Genomic DNA, 14651 nt, shown 5'->3' with positions numbered 1-14651 from the left:
AAATTACAGTTGTTTTCTTTTGAGTCACCAAATGACATTTCAAAAGATAATAAGAAGCTGCCACTTTGGAAGGAAAAAAAACCAACATTACACATCCTTTTAAAAGATCAAATTTCTGGACTGTGTAGATAGTTGCAGTATTTCTTTCTTCCTTTTTTTTTTGTTTTTGTTTTTTTTGAAGAATACATGTGAGCTCATTTAACAGATTTAAGCCTATAGTTTAAGTTGAGGGGATATTTATGGGTATAAATTTTTAAGAATTTGCTTATTATCAGGTGGGTAACCTTTAACTTTTGAGAGAACCAAACTCCCCTTTTCTGTTGGTATTGGTTACTTCCTGCTGTTTTGTTTCAAGGGCTTTGGTGACAGTTGAAAAGGAGCTTTGAAATTAAGGTTAAATTTTGTGTAAAGGCAACACATCTAGAGGAATCTATACAAATTCATATATCTCCTAAACATATAGATCAAAGGTTCTCAACCATGGACAGTTTTACATTGCCCAGGGGACATTTAACAATGTCTGGAAATATTTTTGGATATCATGATATGGATGGGATGCAATTGGCATCTTTTGGGAAGAGGCCAGGGATGCTGCCAAACATAACCCAGTGCACAGGGTAACCCCCAACCCCTACCCACATCAAAGATGCACACAGCCTAAAATGTCAATAGTGTTAAGGTTGGCAGACCCTCTAATAGAACTTGTAAACCTACAGGTTAGGAAAATGGAAACTATTATCTTTCCGTCCCTTAGCATATACGCTTTTCCTACATAAATCTGGTTGCACACTAAGCTGGCAGACTTTGTTTTGCTACCCTGATGTAAGTACTACAATATTCTTGCAAATTCTATGATTTTTATTTTGTGAGAAACTGGCTAATTAGTGTTAACTTGAAAGGAAAGCAAAGAAGGGTTTGAAGTCAATTTAAATGGCTTTTTGGGGGGCTAAAATGAATGTGTTAAATTTATTATAGTCATGTTTTAGGAAAAAAATTCATATTCTATAAGCAGTTTTCATTTTGAACTACTTATCATTGTGCCCTTGCTAGTCATGACTAATTAGATACTTCCCTGATATAGTTATTTGCTTATTTCAGGTAAAAAAGTCACTTGAGATAACTATAATTGAAGTAAAATAAAATTGTAAAAATTGCTGTGCTTCTTATTCTTTGGCAGTATTGAAATAGAAGCATTGTGATTTAAAAAAAGTATATTGAAGCCCAAGGAATAGGTGTAGGAATGAAGAGATTTGTACAATGATCTTGAGTCTTTTCATTCGTAGATTTTGCAATTTGAAATTTAATTACTAAATTGGTTAGAGACTTTGAGAAACCTACATTATTTAGTAGGATGTGGGATATACCTTAATTTCTATAATTTAAGATTAAGCCCCTAAATGTAAATTGGTGTAAGCCACTATGGAGAACAGTATGGGGGTTCTTTTTTTTAAATTTTTTTTTATTTATTATTTTTTTTGAGGTACACCAAGTTCAATCATCTGTATTTATACACATATTCCCGTATTCCCTTCCTCCCTTGACTCCCCCCCACCCTCCCCATCCCAGTCCTCTAAGGCATCATCCATTCTCCAGTTGAACTCCCTTTGTTATACAGCAACTTCCCACTGGCTATCTATTTTACAGTTGATAGTATATATATGTCTATGCCACTATGGAGAACAGTATGAGGGTTCTTTTAAAAACTAAAAATAGTTATCATATGATCCTGCAATCCTATTCCTGGGTATATATCCAAAGAAAACTATTATTCTTAAAGATACATGCACCCCAATGTTCATAGCAGCACTATTTACAATAGCCAAGACATGGAAGCAACCTAAATGTCCATCAACAGATGAATGGATAAAGAAGATGTGGTATGTATACACAATGGAATATTAGCCATAAAAAAGAATGAAATAATGCCATTTGCAGCAACATGGATGGACCTAGAGATTATTATATTAAGTGAAATAAGTCAGACAAAGACAAATATCATATAATATCACTTATATGTGGAATCTAAAAAAATGATGTAAATGAACTTATTTACAAAACCTAAATGGACATAGAGAGCAAACTTATGGTTACCAGAGGGGATAGTGGGGGGTGGAGAAGGGGAGATAAATTATGAGTTTGGGATTATCATATACATACTACTGTGTATAAAATAAACAACAAGGACCTACTGTATAGCACAGGGAACTATATTCAATGCCTTGTAATAACCTATAATGCAAAAGAATATGAAAAAGAATATATATACACACACGTATACATACACAAACACGTATAAATATATGTAAATAACTGAGTCACTTTGCTGTACAGCTGAAACTAACGCAACATTGTGAGTTAGCTATACTTTGATTTAAAAAATGGTTAAAAAATAAAAATAAAAAAGAGAAATATTTAGGAGTTGTATGTTTTAATTCTCCAGGCGAATAATAAATTGACAAAATGGGCTAAATGTTTCTTGTTACTAAAGAGAAGAAAAATCAAGTAAAAAAAGATTAAGCCCCCAAGATGGTAGATACAGTTAGTAAATTAAGATGTGTATACCTTTAAAAATTCCTAAAATGAGGTATACGACAACGTATACCTAAAAGCAGTGACAGTTTGAAATATTAAAAGTAGTTAAGATGGGACTTCCTAGGTGGCGCAGTGGGTAAGAATCTGCCTGCCAATGCAGGGCACACGGGTTCGATCCCTGTCCCAGGAAGATTCCACATGCCGCAGAGCAACTAAGCCCGTGCGCCACCACTATTGAGCCTGTGCTCTAGAGCCTGTGAGCCACAACTATTGAGCCCATGTGCCACATCTACTGAAGCCCACGCGCCTAGAGCCTGTGCTCTGCAGCAAGAGAGGCCACCGCAATGAGAAGCCTGTGCACCACAATAAAGAGTAGCCCCCACTCACGCAACTAGAGAAAGCCCGTGTGCAGCAACGAAGACCCAACACAGCCAATAAAATAAATAAATAAATAAATAAATAAATAAAATTATATATTAAAAAAATAAAAGTAGTTAAAATAGCACGACTTTCAAAATATGAAGATGACTTTTGGGAAATCAAAGCTAAGCATTGTATTGTTTCTTGGAAATACTTAATATAGATACATTAATACTTTTAACCCATGTGGTTTATTAAAGAACTAACATCCTCATTTGCTAATTATTCTTTTGTAATTTTAATACTTATATATACATGACATATTAAAATGATGCTCTCAGACTTGAATTCTTTTGGGGGAATTTGTAGTGCATAATATACCTCTTGGGTTCCAAAGTGATACTGTTTTAATAGAAAATGTTATTGTAAAACCCAGTGAATGGGTTACTTTGTACTGAGGTCTATAGTCCCCTTCTCCCCGCCCCCTTTCTCCCCAGTTATCTTTGCTTTCCCATTTAAGCTCAAGGTATTTCAGACAATGTTATCTGCTGAATGATACTCTCCTCATTAGTTCTTTCACTGGAATTTTTTGTATCTCCCAACATTCATTCATTCATATGCTCAATCACTCATTTAATCATCACTCAATAAATGCTAATGAAAAGATACATCTGTATGCTTATATCTAACTGCTAACGTCACATATCTACTTGGATATATAATGTGCATATCAAACTTAATATGTTTAAAATAAAAGTTCTGGATTCCCAATACCACTTTTGCCTCCTGCAGTGTTCCCCATCTCAATACATTGCTTGCTCCTTCTGGTTATATAGGCCAAAAATTTTGGAGATTTCCATGTTCCCTTATTTCATTCATAACCCATATCTGATCTGTAAGCAACTCCTGTTGACTCTGCTTTCACTATATACCCAGAATTTGATCACTTCTCATCAACTCCACTGTTACCACCCGAGTCCAACCCACCATCAGCTCCTGCCTGGGTTATTGCAACAGCCTCTTAACTGGACTTTCTGCTTTCTCTCTTGGTCCCTCACCTTTAGTTTATTGTCAACACAACAGCCTGAGTGAACTTTGGAAAATGGAAGGCGGGTCATGTCACTTCTCAGCTTGGTGACTTCCTATTTCATGAAGAGTAAAAGGCAGAGCTCTTATAGTGGCCTACAAGGTCCTATACAGTTGACCCCCTATTGTTTCTCTAACTTCAGTGCCTACGACACTCTCCTTGACTCACTCTACTTGTCCCAACTTGGCCTTACTGCAATTCTTTAACATACCAAGTATGCTCCTGCCTCAGAACTTTTGCAACCACTATTCCCTCTGCCTGGAATTCTCTTTCTCCAGATATCCATGTGGCTTGTTTTTTCACCTTCCAATCTTTGCTCAAATGTCACCGTTTCAAAGGGTCCTTCTCTGTTCACTCTATTTAATATTGTCACCTCTTTATACTATATACTCCCTTTGCCTCTTACTTACTTTATTCCTTTTACCTATAGCATTTATCACCATCCAAATTGCTTTAAAGTTATTTGTTGATTGTTTCTTCCCGCTGCCCCTCAATACATGCTAAAATGCAAACTCTAGAAAACCAAAGCTTTAGATTGAAACATGGTAGACACAATAATTATTTGTTGAATGAGTAAATGGTTTCATATGTGATGTGGAAGCCAATGAGATCGCATATAATCTGAGGACGTAGGTGTGTTTCGAAGTACTATTTTTATTTTTGTATGTCTTCAAGGTTCCATCTAATTATAGGCTCTCATTTGGAAGTAAAAATGAGCTTTAATGAACCTAAAACATTCTGTAGACATAGTGAGATCTATCATTTGCTTACTAAAATAGAATATTCTAACTAGCAGTCAGTATTCTAAATGCTAGTTTTAAAAATTGTGTGACTACAGGTTGTGTGGTTGGCACTTGAAGAATTCTGTGGAAGTCGAATGTTAGAAAAAATGAGATCACATCAATATTAGCTTTTTCACATCTAACTTTGAGTAAGGTATGTGTAGTGAACATGATATTTGTTTTGTCTAAAATTGTGATACACGACAGTCATGAGCCTCTATGTCCAGGAACACACTTTAATATTGTGACTTAGGAAGCCTAATGGCACCTGCATGTTTGTAAAATGGGAAAATCCATTTTTGGCTTGGCCCCCAGTTTGAAAGTTACACTTTCCATCCAGAAGGGCAGAATGCAACCCATCCATGGTCATAGCTAAGATCAGAGCAAAGGACAGAGCCAGACACAGCTGAGAACCAGAAAACACAGAACTCTTTCTAATCCATAGATGTAGACAGAGCTGGACCCCTGTGGACAAAAGGAGTTCCACCCCAGTAACACACAACTCGTGACACACATCTTGCAGAGGGTAGTTAAGGGAAGCAGAGACCTCTTAGGAACACTGTTGTCAAACAGCTATGTATTTACCATGAGCTCATAAGCAGAGCCTGAGGCATTTATTCAAATAGAAATAACAGAGCTGGTCTAGAGATCCCAATACAAATCAGTTCTGGGCAAGAACAGTGTTAGATCCACGAATGTAGATCAATAGAATCAGGTAATGCAAGAGAAGAGAGATCTGGCCTGGACAGGTCTGCTTAGCCTCCCTTGGTTGTACATTTTCAGTAGCTTTTTAATGAGGGAGATCTGGAAATTAATATTTGAATTTGTTCTATGTCATTTATGGTTTGCTGTATATAACAGTGCTTAAGCGAACTGTGTAATTACCGTGTCATAATTCTCAGTTTGTATTTCAGACTCACTCATTCTTAACTAATCCGTATGTGTTCATCATAAAGATCCAAATGAAAGAAGCTTCCTTTGCTCGAGATAGATATTTGAGTTGACTTGAGTCCACTGGGCTGTCATAGGTAGCATTCCAAGGACCAGAGTGGGCAGGTCGGGAAAGTAGCGCTCGTCATGGAGAACTGCCTCTCAAAGGCTTTTTCCTTTCTGGAAAGTATTAATGTTATATAAGCAAATTAAAAAAACCCTGTCGTGTCATGAGTCAAAGCCATTAAGCATGGAGGTTGGAGTTTTTTGTTTTCCAAACCTTATACCCTATTTCTATTCTTTTATTTAAATTATTTAGTGGGTGTTCAATACTTCTGGCTAGAAAGACAGGATTTGTTCTTGCTTTATGATGAAAGTGTCTGCAGTGAGAGACGCACTCCTTGGAGACGCACGGTTTGATGATGTAGAAATTGATGAGGGAGAAGAACAAGGTGAATCACACCTCAGCTACTAGATTAATGCATCAAATGAAATGTTACTGCTTCCATGGTAACTGTTGTCAGAGTTGTATTTTTACTCATCTTTCAGAAAATATATGAAAGCCCAATAATATAGCTGTAGTGATACTTGTAATGATTTACTCATTTTCAAATAGCAAGAGCTCTGAAGGCTTATGATTTCCTCTCTCTCTGGAGCTGACATTGTCGATTTAATATTCAGCCAACATTAATAACTGAGGGTGATTATATAGAAGGGTAAATGTATAGAAGACAGCTCATATAAATGTCCAAAGATGGTGTATCAGTGAAAGTGTATTGTTCCGAATCGCTCCTGGGTAGCTGAATGATCGCTAAGGAAGATCTTAGTGTGATTCACCTCCCCCACCCTCGATAATATTAGATGTAGCTTCTCTTCTTTGGCTGGTCATGAGGAATTTTACGAACACATTTTTAGTAGAGATAACTCGTGATTTATTCACTGGAATACCTGTTTGGATTATCAATGCCTATTTTCTCTTTCTCTTCAGCGTCTGTCTTTTGTCTGTATCAGACTTTGAGAGCACCTCAAACTGGGGGGTAAGTAAGAACAGAGAGGAAGATGAAACTGGATTCTCTTTAAAATTGGTTTATTTAGAAAAGAGCCCCTGTAAAAGATTTGGTTGGAAATTAGAATTCAAACTGCAATCTTTTTTTCTGTATTATCAGATTGGGTAATTGAATGTTGGCTAGATTTTCTTTCAGAGCAGATGCTCCATCTTTCTTGGCTAGGCTGGCACAGAGAACATGGTCATACAGTGCCCTGCTTCCTTCACTGGGAGATGCTGATCTGCCGTGACCTGAGAAAACTGTGCATTGCTGATGATTTGGTGTCGTTTCTGTCATATCCATCCAGGCTAGGACTTCCTAATTTAAGGTTAAAAGATAGATTAACAGAATACCTTAGCCTTTGTTGGACTTGTATGTGTTCACACGACTTATTGACTTCGTGCAATGCTTATTTTATAATAAATTACCATGTGTTAATTCTCACAATTAAATTCTACAATCCAAACTATAGTTTAACCCTCCAGAATGGAAGGCTCCCTGTTTTTTTACTTTAAAAGCATGTTTCTTAAGTCTCTCTTCGTTAGCAAACACTTAGAAACACATTGAAATTTCATCCTATTAATTTAGTCCTCGAGCTATCTGAATTCTATCTTTAAATGCTGAGGAAGACCTCTCCAACTTTTCTTGGCTCTCTCTCTCTCTCAGCATTCTGATTCCTCATATTTAAAGGTAGTTGCTACCCATGCCGTACACTTTTTCACATTAAATTGAGTAATCAATCATGGCTAAATTATGTGTGGCATCTTCACAAATAATATTTACTATTATCATTTAATTGAAATTTTGTATTTCTTTTTGGTTTCTCATTTGTTTCCCTAACCAGATGATAAACTTTTTGGTCTAAATACTAATTCTTCTATATCTTTACATCTGCCACAGTATCTCACACAAGGTAGAGATTCAGTGCAAGTTTGTTAATGGGTTAACCAATAATCCTCTGAAATGGAACATGTAGAAGGAAATGTGATGATATTCTCTCCCAGGAGCTACCTATTTAAATGCATCTTGGGAAGAACATTGAACAAATTACCTTAATTTGCAAAATTGCCTTCATGTAACATTTGCAGCTGTTCCACTTCACAGGAAAATGATTCATATTATTTTAAAGACATGACAACTTGAACAAGGTCAAAGCATAATACTTATTGGTAGTTAGCATTACCAGATTTATACGGATATAAAATTTGCAAATTTTGCAGAGTCTAAATGCACATTGGATTTTCTGAGAGGTGGCCAGCTATATTGGGAGGGAGCTTTAAAGGTGGAGCTGACTGATAACCTTTCCAAAACATTAATATAGTTTTCTTCTTTATTTTTCTCTTTCTCCTTTTACTTTATCCGCCCCCCCCCGCCCCCCTTCTAAATTATTGAGCTCTTTCTATGTGGCCAACCTTTTCTAGGAACCTTCTGTTACGTTATTATATAATTTAATCATCAGCCTACATCCTATTGGTAAGCTATTATTATTTATATTTTAATGACCAGTAAACATCGAAGTTTGGAGGTTTAAGGACTTCTGGCATAACTTGGCACTTTTTCTCACTGAATCTCATCTTTCTTTCTCTGATGTGCGATCTTGGACAAAAACATCATTTAACCCCTCTGTGCTTTTTAAAAATGTTTTTCTTCTATAAGAGAGTAATAAAAAAGTCTGCCCTATTAACTTCATATTATTTTAGATAATTGAGTTAATTAAAACACAAGAAATATAGGGCATTATTATCTTATTATATGAGTCTTGATCACATTGGTGATCACCAATGCACAAACTTAGAATAGGGGATTAGAACCAGATTGTAATTAAAAATGCCTATTGATGTTTTCTTTTGCACTTTAAAACTCCTAAAACATATTCCCATATTTGAGTTTTTCTATTACATAGAAAAAAGATCCACAAGCTGGACTTTTATGTTTCTCTAGCTGTGGGATAGACCCAGATTAGTCTATGTACAGAAAAGCCTGTATGAGCTAAAGAAAGTAATGTACTTTCTTATTTATTTATTTATTTATTTATGATTATAAATCTGTTATGCAGCTTTATTCAATAGAATATTAGATCAGTTCAGTTCTCAAGTTGTGATTTTATAAGACTTATGACAAAATCTGTTGATAGTGAGATTGCTTGACATTTCCTTTTACATTTTGCTCCTTTCTCACTTTTTTTTTTTTTAAATATTGGAGTATAGTTGATTTACAGTGTTGTGTTAGCTTCAGGTGTATAGCAAAGTGATTCAATTTACATATACATATATCTGTTCTTAGGAAAGGGATGTATTTTCCTCAAACTGATTTCAATTTAAACTTGGCAGTTTATTTCTTATTGCAATTCAGTTATTTGAGTCAGTGGATTCTGTATCTCCTGTTTTTCTATGAGGAGAAAAACATACTGTGCAACCAAGATTGACGCAAGGCTCCCTAGTGAGGCTTGTTTCTTCAACAACTCAACCCGTTACAACAAAGCAGGCTCCTAGTATCTGATTAGCTGGTTCTCTTCCTTCCTTCTTTGTTGGGGAATTTCCAAAGCTGTCTTCTCTGAAATACCGTAAAATGTCCTGGATTGCAAAAGAAGGTGGTCTTTGAAATTCTGTGAACTTTTCCTTCTGTATTTGAAGAGAAAAGGGTGGAAACTCTTGAAGGAGTCATTGAAAAATCAGTGAGAGTAGGGGAAAACCGTGAGCAAAAAGATAAAGGGAGGGAAAAAATCTCCTGCAAAGGTTATAGTTTATGTGCGTGTGCGCGCGCACACACACACACACCATATGTGTTTCATATTTTGATGGACATAGAATAAGCAATATTATCATAGCAATGAGGGAAATAAAAACAAGAAAAAAAATTACCTACAATCTCATTAGTAATCACCTGTTTAGCTGTTTTACCTTTTCCATGATCCATTCCGGCAGAGAAGACATTTTTATTGACCTCGCTTCTAATTCTAATTATAGCATTGTTTTCTCTCAAGCATCTTCTTTTCTAGAAGCCCGCAGCTCTTCTCTTTAGGAAGCAGAGCTTAAATCATCCCCCTGGTGTCTGCTCAGGCTTGCTTGCTACCTTCCAGGTCTTCTGCTCTCCATTCGTGAAGCATTTTCTTGTCTTATTGCTATGCCACTCTGGATATGTTTCTTTTGTTACTTAAATGAGTGTCTCCCTAAATAAACTGAATATATCTTAAAAGCAGGGCAACTTCGTCTAAATTTTCCTCTGTTATCCAAACAATATACCTTATAGAGCATACTAAAGTAGAATACATGCTCAGTGGATGTTGTGCTTGATAGCATAGACACCTCAATTCAAATTGCTCACTTTCCACTGAAATATAAAATTCAGTCTTGTAATATTTTCTGAATTCTGAGGAACCTCAAACTGTTCATTTCCCATATTTGGTTATGCACATACTCCTTAGAAGTCACAACTCCTTACAAGTAGTAAAGAATACGAATTGAATACTTCTTATGTGTGAAGCATTTTTGCATGAAAACGTATATATCGTGGAAATACCTGCTTTTTATTTCTATATGTAGATTGTCATCTTTTTCTCTTGTTTTCATGTCCATATTAATGTTAACTATTCTAGAATATAAGTCCCAAGGAAACATAACTGTGTCTCTTCAGTTTATATAGTGTATGTTACCCAAAGCCGAGCATTTATGATTGCTTAGTAGTATAACATTGCTGGATTAGATGCAAATCCAGTCTTAGCTGAGGAACCTAAAAGTCTTCTAAAGTTATTGAATGTGATACCATGAGGTGCCATCTACTAAGAGGAAAAAACCCAGAAAAACAAGAGAACATCATTAGGATGTGTAAATTGTTCTTCAGTGAAGGAGGTTTGTGTATATAATTGAGTTTAGTTGTTTTTGTTTATAGAGCTTCTGTAATTTCCCTGTGCCAGATTCTGAGTCAAAAGGAAAATATCAAAGTGCTTGGCAACAGCTGTTCTCAGTCCTTCAGGGTGGTAGTTCTGAGCCCAGGGTTGTGCTTATTCTTGTTGTGAAATGATGCTCTTTGACTCTAAAATCCTGCATTCTTCCACTATTACAGTGCCGGGTCTTATGAAAACAACTGTTAATCTTCAAGTCTGTTTAGGAGATATCCCAATGGAGAAAATAACCCATTACGACCTTACACGCGGTTCATGAACTCTTCTCTGAAGTATTCCTGTGATTTTGTATTATTGGACGCATTTCTAAACCTCGCTGTGCAGGTCCTTTTTTGTAAAAGAAGAGCAATACTCTTTGAGGTTGTCTTTGTATTTTTGGTGGGTTTCAGTGGTGCTGGTCAGTTAGTCAACTCTAAAATATATAATAAACCATAAGTAATATGGCTGTATATTATAAATACTTTCTACCCATCCTGGCCATTCTTCTAATTTTTCTATTATTTGGAAGAAGTGTGTTAATATGAAATGAAACCAAATAATATTAAAAAATGTAATTTGTAAAACAATAGTGATGAGGACTCATTTTACCTGATTTGAAAACATATTTAAAATTGACAATTTTTTTAAATTTATTTATTTTTATTTATTTATTGGCTCTTCGTTGCTGCACACGGGCTTTCTCTAGTTGCTGAGAGCGGGGGCTGCTCTTCACTGTGATGCGCAGGCCCCTCATTGTAGTGGCCTCTCCCTTTGTGGAGCACAGGCTCTAGGCACATGGGCTTCAGTAGTTGCGGCACATGGGCTCAGTAGTTGTGGCTCACGGGCTTCAGAGCACAGGCTCAATAGTTGTGGTGCACGGGCTTAGTTGCTCCGTGGCACGTGGAATCTTCCCAGGGCAGGGCCCGAACCCGTGTCCCCTGCATTGGCAGGCAGACTCTTCACCACTGCGCCACCTAGGAAGTCCAAAATTGACAATTATAAAGACTGTATTCGTTGTATTTTGTTAAAGAAAGAAATGATCAATTGATATGGAATAACATAGAGAATCCAGAAGTTAAAACCTATTTTAATCATTTCTAGGACAGAACAGAAATAACAGAATGATAGGGAAAAGTAGCATTTGTCAGGTATTTATTTTGGTCTAGAGGAGAATCTGTACTCTATGTACAAATGCAGAATGTATAGCAAAGGAAAGAGAAACAGAATGTAAGAAAAATAACATTCGCTACTGTATTGAAATTACTTAAAATGAATACAGATATTTTAGATGAATATACTAATTCCATTTGCTATCTGTGCAAGGAAGATGAATGTTTAAGGAAATCTTAAATCATTTTATAGGAAAATATGCTGCCTGTCCGCATTAAAGTGAATTCAAATGTTAAAAACAGTCTTCCTGATAAAGGTAACAAAATCAGATTTGCTTTTTTATGGAGAAACAAGAATGCTGTTGATGGCATTGTACTAATTGTTTCAGTTGCTGTGGAGAGTAATCTGTCAATATGTTTGAATCATAGTGTTGGTATCGATGATGATGATGTATGCCAGACACTGCTGAGTAAGTGGGGGGACCTTTAAAGGGAAGCTCTCTGTCACATGTGTGTATCTGAGCAGACAGGTCATTGACTATCTCACGCAAAGCTCCACAGTCTCCAGCCCACCTTTTCATATTCATTGTTTGACATTTCCTCCGAAAGCCATTTGCCCACAGACCATATTCATTAAAAAAATTTTTTAAAGTTTGTTTTCATTTTTATTTTTTACTCTGTTTTTACAAATGCTTTCCCTCAGGTCCTGAATGTCTTTTCTTCTCTTGGCAGGAAGATTCTTACTCATTTTTAAAAATTTTGTTCAAACTGCACCTTGTCACCGAAGCCTTGGTCCCTGTGGCCCCTTAGACATGCGGAGGATGGCAGTCCTGCCTGCTTCTCTGGAGGCTGCTGCTTCCTTGAGTGTGGGGCTGTGTCCCAGCCATCTTTCTATACAGGGTGGGACTCAACACCTGTGTGTGGGAGTAAATAAAATAAACAAAGGGAAATCCCAATATTAATATTATTTGCCAGCTCTTTCATTAAATTCTGTTAAACTGAAGCTTGTCACATTGACTTGATATAAACTTATTTAATAACGATCAAATTGTCTGACTCTCAACAATTTCTTTAAAATGGCTTAAGCAATTACTCCTTGGCTGTGTTATTTTGCAACAGAGCTTTCTTGGGGTTTGTATTTGTCTCATTGCTTGTTTGCTGTAAATGAGCCTTTTGCTGGGAGGTCCTTTACATCAAAAACAGACATACAGAGATTTGCCTAAATTTGAATTCTAAACACTTTTCTTTGGAATATTCATTTGGAAGTTTTGCTTCATTTGTGTTGATGTCATAATTTATGTGCAGTTTTTTATGTGTAGTTACTCTTTTTACCACAGTGTATTCTTATGTATAAAGATGCTCAAAGTACATTTATCAGCTCTTTTAGGCCAAGGTGCCCTTAATGAACTCTTCTCTGCTATTTAATATTCTTAAGAGAAAATATGCCTAAGGACCTATCTTATTCTCAGGAAGTAAGGTTTTTTGTTATCTGTTTTTTTTTTTTTTTAACTTTTGGGACCCAGAGATGAAAAATTTCCCCTTGTACAAATTATTCATCAAATAAAAATTTTCATGCAAAAATTAATGCTTCAAGACATAGAATGAATTTAGGTTAAAGACTCTGTGATTAGATAAATAGAGGTTCTGCTACAGATGACAGAGACCATACCTGACAAGACAGAAATTTCCTTCTCTCTCAAGGAGTTGTCTGAATACAGTAGGAAGCTCAAATCAAGGATGATGACCCTGTTCTATTGATACATGGTTGTTTGGGGTTCAATGTGGCATCCCATGGTATTAGGGATTGAGGTGCCTTCTCTCTCATTGCTCTGTATTTGCAATTTAATATGTTAATTTCCATTTAATTTTACTTATTGATTACAAAGTGACTATCTGGTCAGCAGTTATGCTTGACAAGAAGTAGAAGACATGGTTTATTTATAGTATTTTATGGATTTGGCATGGTAAAATAGTCCTGGCAATAAGTGTTTGATTAATTAATTGAAAGTTCATATATTTGGGGGAAGGGTTGTTAATGTACAACTGTTTGCAAGACCCTTGTGATATCAGTTGTGGAGCAAACCATTCAGGGTGGGAAGCAATCATACATCATTGTGGACGGGGGGGACAGATATAGTGCCTCTGAAGCCCTGAGTTCATTCCCAGCAGGCAGGTGAAGGAGGCTTCCTGGAAAGTAATGCCGTTGGGCTGCCCTTGAAGGAGGAGTAGGATTTTGATAATGGGAGGTGGAGGAGGAAGGCAAAGAGGAGCATGGGGTGGCATGGGGGGCGGGGGGGAGGGGAAGCGGAAAGTGTCTGGTTGCCATGCAGGTAGCACTTCACAGATGACACCCACTGTGTGTTAGGAATGAAGTCTGGAGGAAGGATGTTTGTGAGCGAAGGGTGGGGGGTGTAGGTGTTGCATTTATCCTTGTCCTTTTTTTTTTTTCCTGATAGGTGACAAAAGAGAGTTTTATCTCGGATAATACTTTCACAAAACTTCATCGATTTGTTAATTTACATTATGCAAGACGCTGCTGTGAGCTATACTAATCTTTAATACCTAGAACATATGATTCATGTTTAGATGAGATTATCTTTTGTATTTTGGGTTAAATCACAATGAGGGCAGTATTTGTAAATGTGTGACTTTCAAAGGGGGACATAAACCCTCAGTATCCATGAAGGGCCTGGTTTGAAGTGCTTTCTGAAGTCAAAAGGTTGTGCTATCCCATTTTACCAGCACATTCTGCTGATACATCATTTGGAGAAAGTTCCAATTCCCGATGAAGAGCAGCGCGCTGACATGATTTTTCACTTAGGTGTGCAGAAAGAACTGGTTAGCTTTGTGTGCAAAATAGGCTGACATCAAGCTTTAATTAGTCAGACTTTTGCATAATTCATCACGGTCACTTTGAAAGTCCAG

At 36.5% G+C, this 14651-nt stretch overlaps 1 protein-coding gene across 1 annotated transcript in view; it reads left to right on the top strand.

Annotated features, from left to right (window-relative positions):
• Nucleotides 1-14651, top strand: part of ADAM23 (ADAM metallopeptidase domain 23) — a 162428-nt gene that overhangs the window by 22669 nt on the left and 125108 nt on the right. The window lies entirely within an intron of this gene.

Source organism: Hippopotamus amphibius, chromosome 8, assembly GCF_030028045.1.
Source record: "Hippopotamus amphibius kiboko isolate mHipAmp2 chromosome 8, mHipAmp2.hap2, whole genome shotgun sequence".
NCBI classification, from domain to species: domain Eukaryota; kingdom Metazoa; phylum Chordata; class Mammalia; order Artiodactyla; family Hippopotamidae; genus Hippopotamus; species Hippopotamus amphibius.
This window is presented reverse-complemented; position numbering and strand designations above follow the sequence as displayed.